Source organism: Glycine soja, chromosome 14, assembly GCF_004193775.1.
Source record: "Glycine soja cultivar W05 chromosome 14, ASM419377v2, whole genome shotgun sequence".
Classification (NCBI taxonomy): Eukaryota; Viridiplantae; Streptophyta; class Magnoliopsida; order Fabales; family Fabaceae; genus Glycine; species Glycine soja.
The window spans coordinates 10468282-10482766 of record NC_041015.1 but is presented as its reverse complement, the minus strand read 5'-3'; positions in this window follow the sequence as shown (position 1 = coordinate 10482766).

Genomic DNA, 14485 nt, shown 5'->3' with positions numbered 1-14485 from the left:
TAGTTGTAAACACTAAACCCTAAGGCTTAGACCCTAAACACTAAACCAAAATACTTAGACACTAAACCATAATGACTAAGTCCATACTTTGTCATTGTAGATAGTTAAAAAAACTAAAGTAACTTATAAATGTAATTTTATTTCATTAGAAGCACACATTCAACAAAAAGTAACTGACGATTTCATTAAAGACCAACAAGTAAATACATTGAACAAAACCTAAAGCAATACAAGTCAGTCATGTAACATACATAAATTAATTAAATGAATTACTCCCACGGTCAGATTGCATTGGACATCGGCGCCTATTGTGCCCTTCAGCTCCACATCTACTACATTTTTGTCGGTGGTCAGATGGTTCGACCCAATCCATCTCATTCCTTATCCTTGTTGATTTTGGCTGACCTTTCGCACGAATTGTAGTTGGGTCAGGGATTAGTGTCCATGCCTCATCAGAAGGAGGAATTGCCGCTTCATTCCCAAGAGGTCACCACTGTGCGGAGTATGCTTTTAAGATGTGTTCATTGGTGTAAACAACATCTATATATTGGTAGTAGTTCATGCTCACGTAACCACAAGCTGCAATAATGTGTGAACATGGATAGTGAAGCGCAGAATACCTTCCGCATTGACAATAATGGCCATTCAAGTTAACTGCCCATTTTTGTCCGCCACGTTGCGTTATAGGATTGAAGGTCTCCTCAACTTCAAACCTTGTCGAGTGGATATCATACACGCGAACGATGTGCGAACAAGCTTGTTCTTGATTTTTCCTAAGTTCTGTAACAAGCTTAGAACAATAAACTTGGCCTTCTCTTAATTGTCTTTGGGCTTGGCGACCACGATCAACAAAGTACTTTCGGCACCTACTATATGTTGACTTGACCAACGCTGTTATTGGAATGCTGCGACAATCTTTCAACACCTTATTCACACATCCTGATAGGTTGGTTGTCATGTGACCATATCGTCGTCCAGATGTATCGTAAGCCATGCTCCATTTTTCCTTTGAAATGCGATCAATCCATCTTGCTATGGCTGGACTCAGTTGACGAAATTTTTCTAAGTTTTGATCAAACACATGCTTGCAAGGAGTGTACGCTGCATCAAATTTGTTATCATCAAAAGTTGTACGTAGACATCAAACTCAAATTAAATTAATGTATAAAATCAACCTTACCCAATTTCTTGAACATCTCTTTTTGTTTCGCGTTGTTGAATTTGCGATTGAAATTGCTGGCTATGTGTCGGACGCAGTACACATGATAACCGTGGGGAGGTTGCCAACCAAGATGTTCGTTAGCGACAACAGACTTTATACTCGCGTGACGATCAGATATTAGACAAATTCCATTCTTATCTGTGACGTGTTCACGCAAGTGGGCCAAAAACCATGACCATGCTGTTAGCGTCTCGCCTTCGACCACCGTGAATGCTAAAGGAAGAACACCACCATTTCCATCTTGCGATGTGGCCATTAACAGGGTCCCACGGTATTTGCCGTATAAATGTGTGCCGTCAACTTGTATGATTGGCTTACAGTACTTAAAAGCCTCTTTGCATTGACCAAATGTCCAAAATACTCGATGAAACTGACGATGTTCGCGACTTACCCTATTACCAACAATAAAATCGTCATGTAGTATTTGAAAGTATGAGCCAGGAGAATGATTTTGCATGTGTGTTAGCCATGACGAGAGTTTCGCATACGACTCTTCCCAATCGCCATATTCAATTGCAATCGCCTTTTGTTTGGCCATCCATGCTTTTCTGTATGAAACCTTATAGGAAAATTCACTATTTATCCTTTCTTGAATCAAAGAAATTTTTATTGATGGATCTTCTCTGATCATGCCTGTAATTCAAATACTAAAATAAAATTACAAATTAAAATAACAAATAACACAAAAGTAGGATAATATGAACATAAAAAACGTAACTACTACGCAAGTCGCAATTAAATTTGAATCAAGCTTCTCATGGTCTTGTGTCATAGTCATATTTAGACATGTGTGCGGTCCACCCCATTGTGTCACTTTCCATGCATCAGTTTTTTTGGATAAAATTGCCCTCATATAAAAAGGGCAAGGAGACTCTTCGGTGTTGTTGGGGCAACAAACGATATATTTGTGTGATTTCGTTTCAACAACCTTAAAAGTTTGATGCACCTTCATCACATATTGTTTCAGTGCATTTTTTACCGCATCTTTACTGTCAAAATCCATGCCAACATATAATTCTTGTCCAACATTAAAAGTCGTTGGCATGTCCAGACCACAAATGTCCTCCTCGTCCGGATGACTCCAATTGATATTATTATAATGCATAGCATCATTCCAAAATGGATTTTGAATTTGTGGTACACCTAATAATTTTTTAAAAAAATCATGTAAAGAAACTACTCCTATTTAGTTACCATTAAATACAATTCTCATAAAAAGATAGATGTATTCAACTAATTTTGTATTGCACAAACATTTACCTTCGGTTGGGTGAACAATTGAAACTGGTTCAACGATGTCAGTGACTTCATCGTCTGTATCAGATATTCCATCATCACTATCATCTTCATTGAACGACTCTTCAACGTATGAGTTAGATGCAAGGTAATCGTCATCATCATCATCTTCATCATCATGTAAATTACTTATATTTCTTGGCAGTTCCGATTCATGATGAGATACATTACGTCCACATGACGTAACAGAATTTGCAGCATGAAACATCGAACCACCAGCAACATCCTTTTCTACGTACAATTCTAAAACTGACATTTGTTGTTGTTGTTGAAAACTTTCGATCATAGTTTCAACATCTTCGTCATCACAAATTTGCAATGCAACATATTTTCCTGAAACTAAAAATCTACAACTTATAGTAGAAATAATTTCATTATTTTCTAACTTTACCTTATCTCCAATTTTTTTTTCAAAGCATTGAAACTAATTCCGCGTTTAATCTGAATGACCTTTTTACTGCCTTCAAATATTACACCATCACTGTCTTCATATACTCTTCCATTGAAATACAACACTGTAATAATTGAATTCATGATATACCTACATCATCAAAATTAATAATAATTAATCATAACAATAGGAGTTTTAAAATAAATAATTACTCATACTAATTTTATAATAAAAATTCTAATTAAAAAAATTAATTCACTTAAACTTTGCCTTCAAATATTAGTCTAACAAATAAAATCATTACTTCAATTAAATATCAAATATTTATTTGCTTCCTCTATTAAACTTAAACTTCACATTCATACTTTATTCTAAAAAAAAGTACTCTAATTAAATAATTTATGGAAAATTCCTCAACTTCAAAAAAATTCCAGACAAACACAAAATGGAAGGGTTATAAATGAAAGGATTACACTTAAAAAAATTTCAGACGAAACATGGCCAACACGCCTAGGCGCCCCCATATTTGTATCTTCGAAGTCGTTTTTCAGTACTAATTAACGAGAACAACTTACTTAACTCAAATGACATATATTCGGTAATGAAGGATATATCATATATATATACATATGACAAAATTAGTAGGAAAGTATACTATCTATATATAGGAATGGAGGACACAGATAAATAAGGCGTAATTTTTCCTCCATCTCTACTTAATAGTCTCAATGGTTAATTAATTAAATTACATGCGTGTATATGTAAGGCAAAAAATACTCGGTGAACAACTAATTTGAAACTCAGTGAGACAAGGAGATAAAAGAAATATATACAATTCAAGTATAATAACTAATATGATATATGTGATAAAAACAAAGAGATACAAAATTAGTGAGTGTTAAAGAATTAATTCAACTATATTTTTTAATTTTCTGCACTAGTGATTGCTTGGAGAGAAAAAATATTCACCTACTATTTTTCGAAAACTGGACAAGTATTAGACCTGATCTAGTATAAAATAATCTAAAAATCCAAGTAAACTTCTTTTATGATTATTAAAAATCAATAAATTACTAATAAATATAGTAACGAAAAATTGTTATTCCCATGTTAGTAAATTTAAATGACGGGACTTTTAAAATTGGTAATATTTTTCTTATTGTTTTTATAATTAAAATTAAAATTTCTTTTTGTTAACTTATACTAAATTTTATTACAAGTAAAATAATACTTCGTACTCAGACCAAACAACAAAATACTTAAGAAATAGCATGTAATTATTTTTTGTCTTAAATTAAATTATATGTCAAATAATAATTCAGACGCAAAAACCATTAACAAAAAGGCTTACAAATAATTACTACTAATATTTTTTAAATTTAAAATGTAATTTACAAAATTAATACACTTAAATTTGAGCTTCAAATTTCATTCTAACCATAATATTTGTTACTTCAAAATAAATAATTTGTACATCATAAATAAACAAAATGAAAGAAAACTTTAATTAAATAAATATAAAACATCCTTACTTACTATAGAATCAAACTTCAAAACTGCGTCTTCCTCTTTCACAATACTCTCTTCGGTCTTAAATCTATGCAAGTGCAGAGTGTGATTCTAGTTTGCTCTATTTAAAGAATTTTTTTAGCAAAAAGCAACGTACACCATTATTAAAGTAACTCTGTATGGAAGTCACCTCCTACATGCGTAGCTGATTAAGCTGTCATGCATGCATGTCATTTATGATTTCTCTATCCAATACAGTGCCCTATTCTCCTCCCTAGTCTGCATAAAAAAAAATTCAATGCATGTGAACCGTAACTGCATCAGGCTTGAGTCTCATCATTTAGCATCACTCTCCAAGCTTCAGTCCCATCAAATCTATGCAAGTGGAGTGGTTTAAAATTATTATTATTATATAGAGAACTGTATGTTTGATTTATGGGAAAAAAGTATAAGAAGAGAAAAATAAGGAAGGAAAAGGAATACAAAATATATAAATCTTTTTTTTTTTCAAATTGTATGATAAGAAAGAAATAAAAGATAAGAAAATTAGTATTGTTCTCTTCTTGTTTAGTTGTATAGAAACAAGAATAAAAAATGTGTTCAAAATTATAAAAAAAATTAAAACTAAAAAGATAAATCAAAATGAGAAAAAAATTGTTTAATTTGTGCATGAAAGAGTATATTTTTTCTGTTTTCCATCTTCTTTGAACAGAATAATTTTTTAGTTTATTCCCACAAAAATGTTTTCAGTCTTCTAAATAAATAAAAAGGTAAACGATGAAAAAGATACCCTCACCTTTTTCATGATTTGGCTTTTCCTACTACTTGGACATTTTGGAAAAACAAACATTATTATCTCTCTATTTCTCTTTATAAGTGTGTCTATATGCATGCTGTATATAATAATATGATGAAGATGTATTAAATGAAAAATGAGAAAAATTAATTTTAATCATTACATTATAATTATAAAAAGTTGATGCTTAATATTAAAACTTCAATTTTTAATACATGATTATCAAAGTCAGAGAGTAATAAAACTTTACATTAGTTAAAAAACACTACCTCTTACGTGTTTGTGTATACGTATGCTGCCATGAAAGCCTTCATTCACGTGAACAAGGTGCAGGTTTTTTTCAGAAACAAAGCTAGCCTATCCCGCCAGCTCGAAAGGCGGGATCCTCTCTCCCCCTGTCCCGCAACCGCCAGTGGCGGTACCGCCTGCAACACCCTTCTCTCACCTGTCCCGCCAGCTCCAAGGGCGGGACCACCCCCTCTCTCCTATCCCGCCATCTCCAAGGGCGGGACACCTCTCTCTCTCCCATCCCGCCATTGCTGCTGGCGGCACCCCTCCCCCTCTCTCCTAGTCAGCCCCTATCCCGCCATTGCCACTGGCGGTTCAAGCTTCCCGTCAGTGTCAATGGCGGCACCCACGTAGAAAACAAACCCCCCCCCCCCCGTAATTTCTTATAAATGAGACCCTATTAAGTAAATAGTTTCTAAAACCAACCCTCCTCCGTAAATTTGCCGCAGCGGTGTATGTAGCAGTGCAGTGGATTTTGTAATTAGTAGGTGTTTGGGGTGAATTTTGTTGGGTGATGCTGAATTTGCCACATTTGTAATGATGCCCCCTCTAACCAAACTTTACTATATTTGTGATTAGTTTTGGTTTCTAATTAATAAACTTGGATTTTGCTTATAACAAAAATAAATCTCTAGGATGTTTAAGTTTCAATTAGATAGATAACCCATGGATGTTGAAAAGGTGACATCAAATTAGACAGGTTGAATTAACGGGATTTAACTCATTAATTAAGTAATGTAAGTGAGTTGCTATAAATTTCTTAATATATAAATTTAATTTTTATAGATAAAAAAAGAAATAATAGACGGCCTTAGTGAGTGACAAAGTTGTGTAAATACTTGTAAGAGTTACACTTCATAATGTATGGAAAAAAATAATTGTTTATCTATAAAAAAAAGTATGGGAGAAAATAAAATAATTTGACCCTTGATAATTTAGATGACAATTTAAATTTATATTATTAGTGCATGTATTATTTAGTTTATTCGGTTAAATTATTTTTTTTCACCAACATGTTGTTTGATCCAAGTAGAATTGATCAATTGGACCTAAAGTAAAATTTTAGATTCAAGTATTATAAATAAAAAAAACGTAATTAAAAAAAAAGATTACACTAAAAGTCACCAATTAGCTTATTTGACGAAAATAAATTTTTGAATAAATTTATGGGCACTTAACACCAATAACATGATGTTTCAAAAATCATTTTTTTTCAGTTTTAGAAGAGAATTTGATTTTTCCTGGGGTTAAAGAGAATTTAATTGAAATACACTTATAATATAAAAGTTTTTAATGTTATTATTCAATCATGAATTCCTATATAATTAAAAATTATTAACTTTTATAATTATTATTATTTCAACATGTATATTGCACACGATAAATGTTTTTTTTTATACAGTTAAATATTTTAACAAATAAACATTTTTATTATATGAATTATATTACAATTATAAATAATAATAAATGAATATATATATATATATATATATATATATATATATATATATATATCTTAATATATATACTATATTTTGAATTTAAAATAATAACTTTAATTGTGATATAAGATTATTTTAATTGATAATTAAAAAACTATTAAATTAATTTAAAGATACAAATAAAATAATTTAAATTAAAAGGAATATGTGATTAAGAAGATCAAGTATACATGTAAAGATGAAAGAAAAATATTAACTGTGAGATGGTTAAGAGAAAAACTTTTGGCTAGTAGCATTGATTGATAGTGTGTGAAATACATTTCTAAAAAGAGAGAAAATGTTGAGTAAGTCTAATTTATATATTGTGAGAAGAGTGTCTCTTGAAATTATTTATTCTAATTTATAATAAGGAGTAGTAACATATTTGGTAATATATTTTTTATTATTGATTAAAATTTATTAAAAACTATAATAAAAGGTGAGAGTGTGAGACTCTCATAAAAAAAAAATGATTTTCAATAAATTTCTTATAATAGTAGAAAACACATTTGAAATAGTATCACTAGTTCATGGACAGTAAGGCTCTCACTTTTTTTTTTTATCTCTTAATTGGACATTCTCACTATTTTTTTCCTTCTATCAATTAGAAGTGAATTTCACTTGCCATTAATAAAATTTTGGGAAAATGTATTTTTAATTCTTATATTTTCGGTAAACGTGGTTAGCATCTTTATACTTTTATATCAATAGATTTGAATTTAATCTCTCTTCTTTAAGAGTTCATCATGTTGTTTTGAAGTTAATAGAGACTAAGTCCGTATATTTTGTAAAATTTAGATAGTAAATTTATTAATATAAATGTATAAGGAGCTAAAAATATACTTTTTTCCAATAACTTTCTCTCTCAACTGTTTTAAACATATATTACATTATTTCTTGTCTTTTTATATATTGATTGTGAAATGTTACAAATACTTAATTATAAAACTTTCATCAATAACTTTGTAGTTGATAATAAAATAGAGTGTGATCTTTAAAATTGATTTAGAATTCTCTTTCATTTCAACACATAACTTGTATCCAAACGCTTTATACTTGACTCAAGTTCGCTCTCATAAATATAGTGCTCCCACCCCTTAAGGTAAGTTTTTACCTTTTTCTTCATTTTTTTTTCTGGAATAATTATTAATTTTTTTAATATTTGACATTTAACATTTGCATGTTGATATTATTTTGCTATATCTACATAACTCACCTATTAAAATATATAAAATAAAATAAAAGTGGATTCTCATAAGAATTTTTTTGATTATGTCAATGTATATCTATACTTATAATAATATAAAAAATTATAAAATATAAACTTAACTCCTGTGCTGTCACGGTAATTATCCAAGTCAATATAGTATTGAACTGTTGAGAGATTGAGTTTTCTTTCTTTTCCCTTTATAATTGATTTCTTTGGTACCCACTTACAAATTTCTCCTTGAAAATATGATGTTCCCTCCACAGCCACAGGACGTGAAGGATGCATTTATAAGTGGACATCATATCAATCATCAAATCATCTTTTGGGTAAGAAAATGTTAACCGATATTTGTCACTTAATTTAATTGTCATCTTTCCGAAATTGTTCAAGTTATGATTGCATAATAGTTTTTTTAGATAAATATTTTAAGAAAAATTTAACAATATGAAATTAATGTTGAATCCTGCGGCCAATGGTTAGGTTTTATTCGGAGCGTTTAAAACTAAACTAAATCATTTATAAATCATCAAATTGATTAAAAAAAAATAAAAAAACTGTAAAAATAAAAAATCTAAAAACTTGCATATTTTTTTAGTTTGATTTGATTTTTAGATCTTATTATAAAAAATGAATCAAATCAAACAAATTACATATTATAATTATATTGATTTTTATTGTGATAATTAATAATAAATATTAAATAATTTATTAATTTTTATTTGCTTTATAATCAAGATGTATATTTTATTTTCATATATTAAAAAAAGATGTACTAACATTATAAAAAATAATGTTAAATATTAAGTAATGTATAAATTATTATTAAGTTTTAAAAAGAGTTGATAATATTATTTTATATTAATGCCAAATAGAAGTGAAGATAACAAATTTTAATTAAAATATGTTAAATAAAATTTAATAAAAATAAAATTTAATTTTAAAATTATATAGCATATATAATAATTATGTAAATTTAGTTGATAGATTTAAATTATGATAATAGATTAAAAAAAATCATAAAATTAAATCAAATCAAATTGTAAATAATTATTTTATTTGAATTTGATATTATATTTAAATTGAATCAAATCGAATCAAATCTTTATTTTATGTTTCATTAATTCAAATGATTTTTTATAAATCAAACTAAAATATATACCGTGAAGATCCCTAGGTTTTATGGCTTCATATGGTGTTAGACTTGAGCCACGTAACATATCATATCTTATATGTAGTAATATACGGTGATATTTACTTTGTCTTCATATGGTGTCAGCTGTGGGGTTACAAATTTAAAAACTGTAGTTTGTTTTTTTCTTTTAAAAGAAAACAGTCCACTTCCACATTGTATGGAATGGAAGAAGACACGTTGCTACAGTACTATTTTAGGATTCAAATTAACATTCCTCCTCAATCCTCGATCTGTTTGTCATGTAAACCGGTAATGAAACCTAATTATATATAGATCTGGAATCGTATTGGTGATAAAAAAAGATATTTAGCAATTTGAAGCTTGATATATGCCCGAATATATACTTATTATCTATTTTTCTCTAATTATGGTGCCAAACTTTGCAAGAAGGTAATTAAGTTTAGAGCAATGATAAATATATATTTCATTGTCTTACAAGTCATTTTCATCCTCTCTTTTTTTCTTGTATATTTCTCTCTACCTTTTCAATCACATTGCATATCATTAGATCTCTTTCAATGAAAAAAAAACTAAGTATATATTGAAACAAGCAATTCATTAAACAAACACTAAATATATTATTAGGTACTCAAAACAAACTTAGCATGTTTAATTTTGTGTCAATTTAATTATAACCAAATTCATCTTATTCTCAAGTTTAACTTTTCTAACTTTATTCCTCCAAAAACAAAATTCTTACTTTATTTATTAATTTAGTTTTCACGTCAAATACACATGTCTTTAATTTTTTTTTTTCATACAAATTACTATCTAATATTATATTTTTACATGGATCAAATTAATACAATTTTTTTACAAGAATGATCTAACGAACTTATCACTTAAAATCAATAAAAATATATTTTATTTTTACATAAATCAAATTAATATAAAATATTTTATGAAGCCGACATTAATATTTTTTAAATTTTACATACGCCAAACATATTTTATCTTATATTTTTTTTCTTGTTTCATTTTTAACTTGCATGTTAAGCGGTGAAATAAAAAGGTATTAAATGGGTGATTTTGAAAAGCACAGATAGAATTGTAGAACTTGTTGAAAAGTGTAATCAATTAAGTCCAAGTAAGATTTTCACAAAATAAAAGTTCACAAATATTGTTTGACTCGAAGGCAAATATCTATCAAGGATTTTTTTCAGTTATTATAAATTTTTTAGGACCTAAGTTTGATTCTTATTTTAGAACCTACTACTACTAATAATAATAAACCTCTCTCGTTTTCTCCAAGACGATGAAGAAACCGAAGAGAGAATAGAGGATGCCACAACTGTAGCCACAGCTGGACCCGGTGCTGCTGATGTCCAGAGGGAAAGATGCTTATATTACAGGCAGCAAAGAAAATATAACTTTCATTTTAACTTTGTATTCGTATAGAATGATCAAATTCACGTTTATTCTTAAGTTTATCATAAATTTTATATGGATAGTTTTTTTTTTTTGGTATTAGTGTATTGATAGCTTTTGATCGATTTCCCAGCCGAAATACACGCAAAATTACTACTTGTAGTTTTTAACATGTTAAGGATGATATAAAAGGGAAGTTACTAGCTAGTTATATAATTAGTTCTTGTCAAAAAAATAAAAAAAGCTAGTTAATTAGTGTTTTTGAAAAGCACGGATGGAATTGTAGAACTTGCTGAAAACTATAGCTATAATCAATTAAGTCCAAGTAATTTTTTTCATGAAATTAACTTCTCAAGTGACAGATATGCACCCTCTCTCTTTCTCTCACATTTCTCAGTATTTAACTCTCCTCACTCATAAAAATAATATTAGTGGTTATTAGAAATGTTGCCTCAAATTGTCCATCAAGCTTTAAACAATTCCCCATGTGATGATATTATTTCAAAGCTGTCCTATTGTGCCGAGGAACTCCAACATTGGGGGCGTAACATTCACTCTCGATTTATGGTCGAGATTAATGAGTGTAGGAGGGAGATGAATTTCTGTAGGAATGCTCTTGATCCTGATTCAGTTTCTCGTTATTTGCAGCTTGAGAAACATTTAAATGATTTACTGGAGCATGAAGAAAAATATTGGAAACAAAGGTAAAAAATATTTTGGCTTAGAGAGGGGGACGACTCTAATTCTCGTTTCTTCCATAATGCTGCAAATGCTAGAAGGAAAATTAATAATCTTTCCCAGTTAGTTGATGATGTTACGGGTATCCCACTCGTGACCATGATGCTATGTGCGAAGTGGCCAAACCCTATTTACAAAGGCTTTATTCCAGTTGAGAAAACGATATCTCTTTCACAGTCCATCACGTAGCAAGGAAGTTGAATGAAGAGGACAACCTCTCTTTGCTAGAGCCTTTTACCATGGAGGAGTTTAGAAGGGACATCTTCCATATGCACAATGACAAATCCTCAAGTCCTGATGGATTAAATCCTGCTTGCTACAAAACTTTTGGGGGTTTACTTCGAGATGATATTTTTTTGGCAGCAACCTCTTGGCTCAATCAAGCTGTGTTTTCCCATAATCTAAATAACATTGATATTGTTTTGATCCCGAAGAAAGACAATCCTTTTTCCATGCCTTACTTGATGCCTATTTCCTTGTGTAATGTTCTCTATAAAATTGTTTCGAAAGTCCTTGCCAAGAGACTGAAGCCCACACTTTACAAATGCATCTCATCTGAGATGTTTGCCTATGTAGAAGATCGTTCCATCCTTGACAATATATTCTTGTTGCTATTGAGATTGTGTATCACATTAAATGTAAGAGGAAAGGAAATTTTGGGCGAGTTAGCTCTAAAGATTGATATAAGTAAAGCTTTTGACAAAGTTGAGTGAGATTTCTTGTTTGCTCTAATACTTAAACTGGGGTATGATATAAAGTAGGTTGATTGGATGAAGTTGTGTGTTGAAACCATGTAATACAATGTTATGATAAATGGAGATGTAGTTAATCCTATAACACCTAGGAAGGGACTTAGACTGGATGATCCTTTTTTTTCCTTATCTATTCATCATTTGTATGTAAGGCTTGTCCTTACGGTTGAAAAGAGCAAAAGGGCAAGGTGATATCCATGGTTTTAAAGTGTGTAGAGGAACTCCCAACCTCTCATACTTGTTATTTGTTGATGACTGCTTTTTTTTTTTTTAGGGTTATTGATGGTGAAGTAGAGACCTTACAATCTATTTTGGCTTCTTTTGAGAAATCTTTTGGGCTAGTCGTGAATTTCTCAAAGTCTGAAATCTGTTTTAGTAGGAATACTTACTAGAATGCTGATGATCACATCTCAACTCTCCTAGGTGTTTTTGAATGCCTAGAAACTAGGAAATAGCTAGTCATGCCCTCTATGATTGATAGAAAGAAAAAGACAATTTTTAATTATCTGAGGGACAAAGTTTGGAGGAAATGGTGAAGTAAAAGGGCCATTTTTTCTATTTAATATTTAATATGCTTATTCTCTTTATTATCTTTCTTTTATTATACAAAGTAAAATGACTGAAGAGGAATTCGCTCTTAAGAATCATTATTTTAGGAATTATTAAATACTAGATTGCTGCGGTGTATCACACAAATTCTTTGAAACAAAAAAAAAATAATTCTCTATGGTGAAACAAAATATCTCTTATTTCACCCTCAAATAAATTATTATTTTTTGTTTCCAAGGTCATCTTGTTATATTGTCTTTGCTTTGAGCGATGCATTATTCTTTTGAATCTAGATCTCTCCAAAGCTGGTAAGGAGGTTCTTGTTAAATATGTAGCTCAAGTAATACCCTCTTATTCGATGAGTACTTTTTTACTTCCATCCTCTCTTGGAGATGAAATCTAGAAGATGCTATGGGGATCTAATAATGACTCTGGCAAAGGAATCAATTGGCTCAGTTGGGACCGTTTGTCAATGCAAAAGGAAAATGGAGGATTGGGATTTTGTCATCTTTATGGCTTCAATTTATTCACGCTAGGGAAGCAAGGTTGAAAGTTGCTCGCTGACCACGATGTTATAGTTTCTAAAGTTTTCAAAGCTATATACTATCCAAAAAGGGATTTCCTACAAGATAGTTTGGGTGCTAATCCTAGCTATACATGATGTAATATCTATGCTTCACAGGCGTTGGTTAAGCAAGGCATGAGATGGTGTTTGGGGGATGAAAAGAAGATAAATGTTTCACATGATCCCATTACGGTCCAATGATAGCCCTTATGTTCAAAGTCAGCCTTTGAAAGGTTTAGAAGATATAAAAGTTTATGAGTTGATTGAGCCTGTTACAAAAACTTGGTGTTATGACATTCTTGACCAAAATTTCAACGAGAGTGATGCTAAGGCTATTCGTGCAATGCCTATGCATTTTGATGCCTGGGATGATAAACTAATTTGGACTTATTCTAGAAATGTGAGATATTCGGTGAAATTGGCCTATTACCAAGCAATGAAAACTCTAATTGACAATTTTGAGTTAAGATGTGATGTGATGGAGAGTGGAATTGAATTTGGTCACTTCATATTCCCCATAAAATCAAGATTTTTCTTTGGTGGATTCTTTGCAATTACTTGCGAACCAGAACTCGCCTAACCTATAAGGGGTTCCTTGCTCCAATATGTGTCCCATGTGTGACACTAATTTAGAATCTGATTGGCATATTTTTTTTAGCTGCCCAAAAGCTCAAAGTATTTGGAATATTTCAGGTTGTTGGAACAACGCCCAATGCTTCGTAGATGAGTCAAGAAACATCTTCAAATGTGTTTTCACCTCTCTGAATAATCTTGATGATAGCCAGCAGCTTCAATTTGTAGAGTCCCTTGGTGCCTTTTGATCTAGAAGAAATGAGAAGGTCTGGGAGGAAAAAGAAAAACCCCTAGATCTTTTGCTAGACGCAACTATGAACTCAATTTTGCAATGGAGATAGCACCAATGGTGTAGCTGGAAGCCTCACGACAACATCCACCATAATTTGCATGCTGAGGTGTGGAGATCGATGGACTAAACCAATTGAAGGTGCTCTGAAATGTAATGTCGATGCCTCTATCTTCTTGAACACAATTGAGTATGGTATGAGAGCTATTATCCGAGATTCAGTTGGAAGTTTCATTGCTGCACGAACATCTTTCAAGAATGGAATT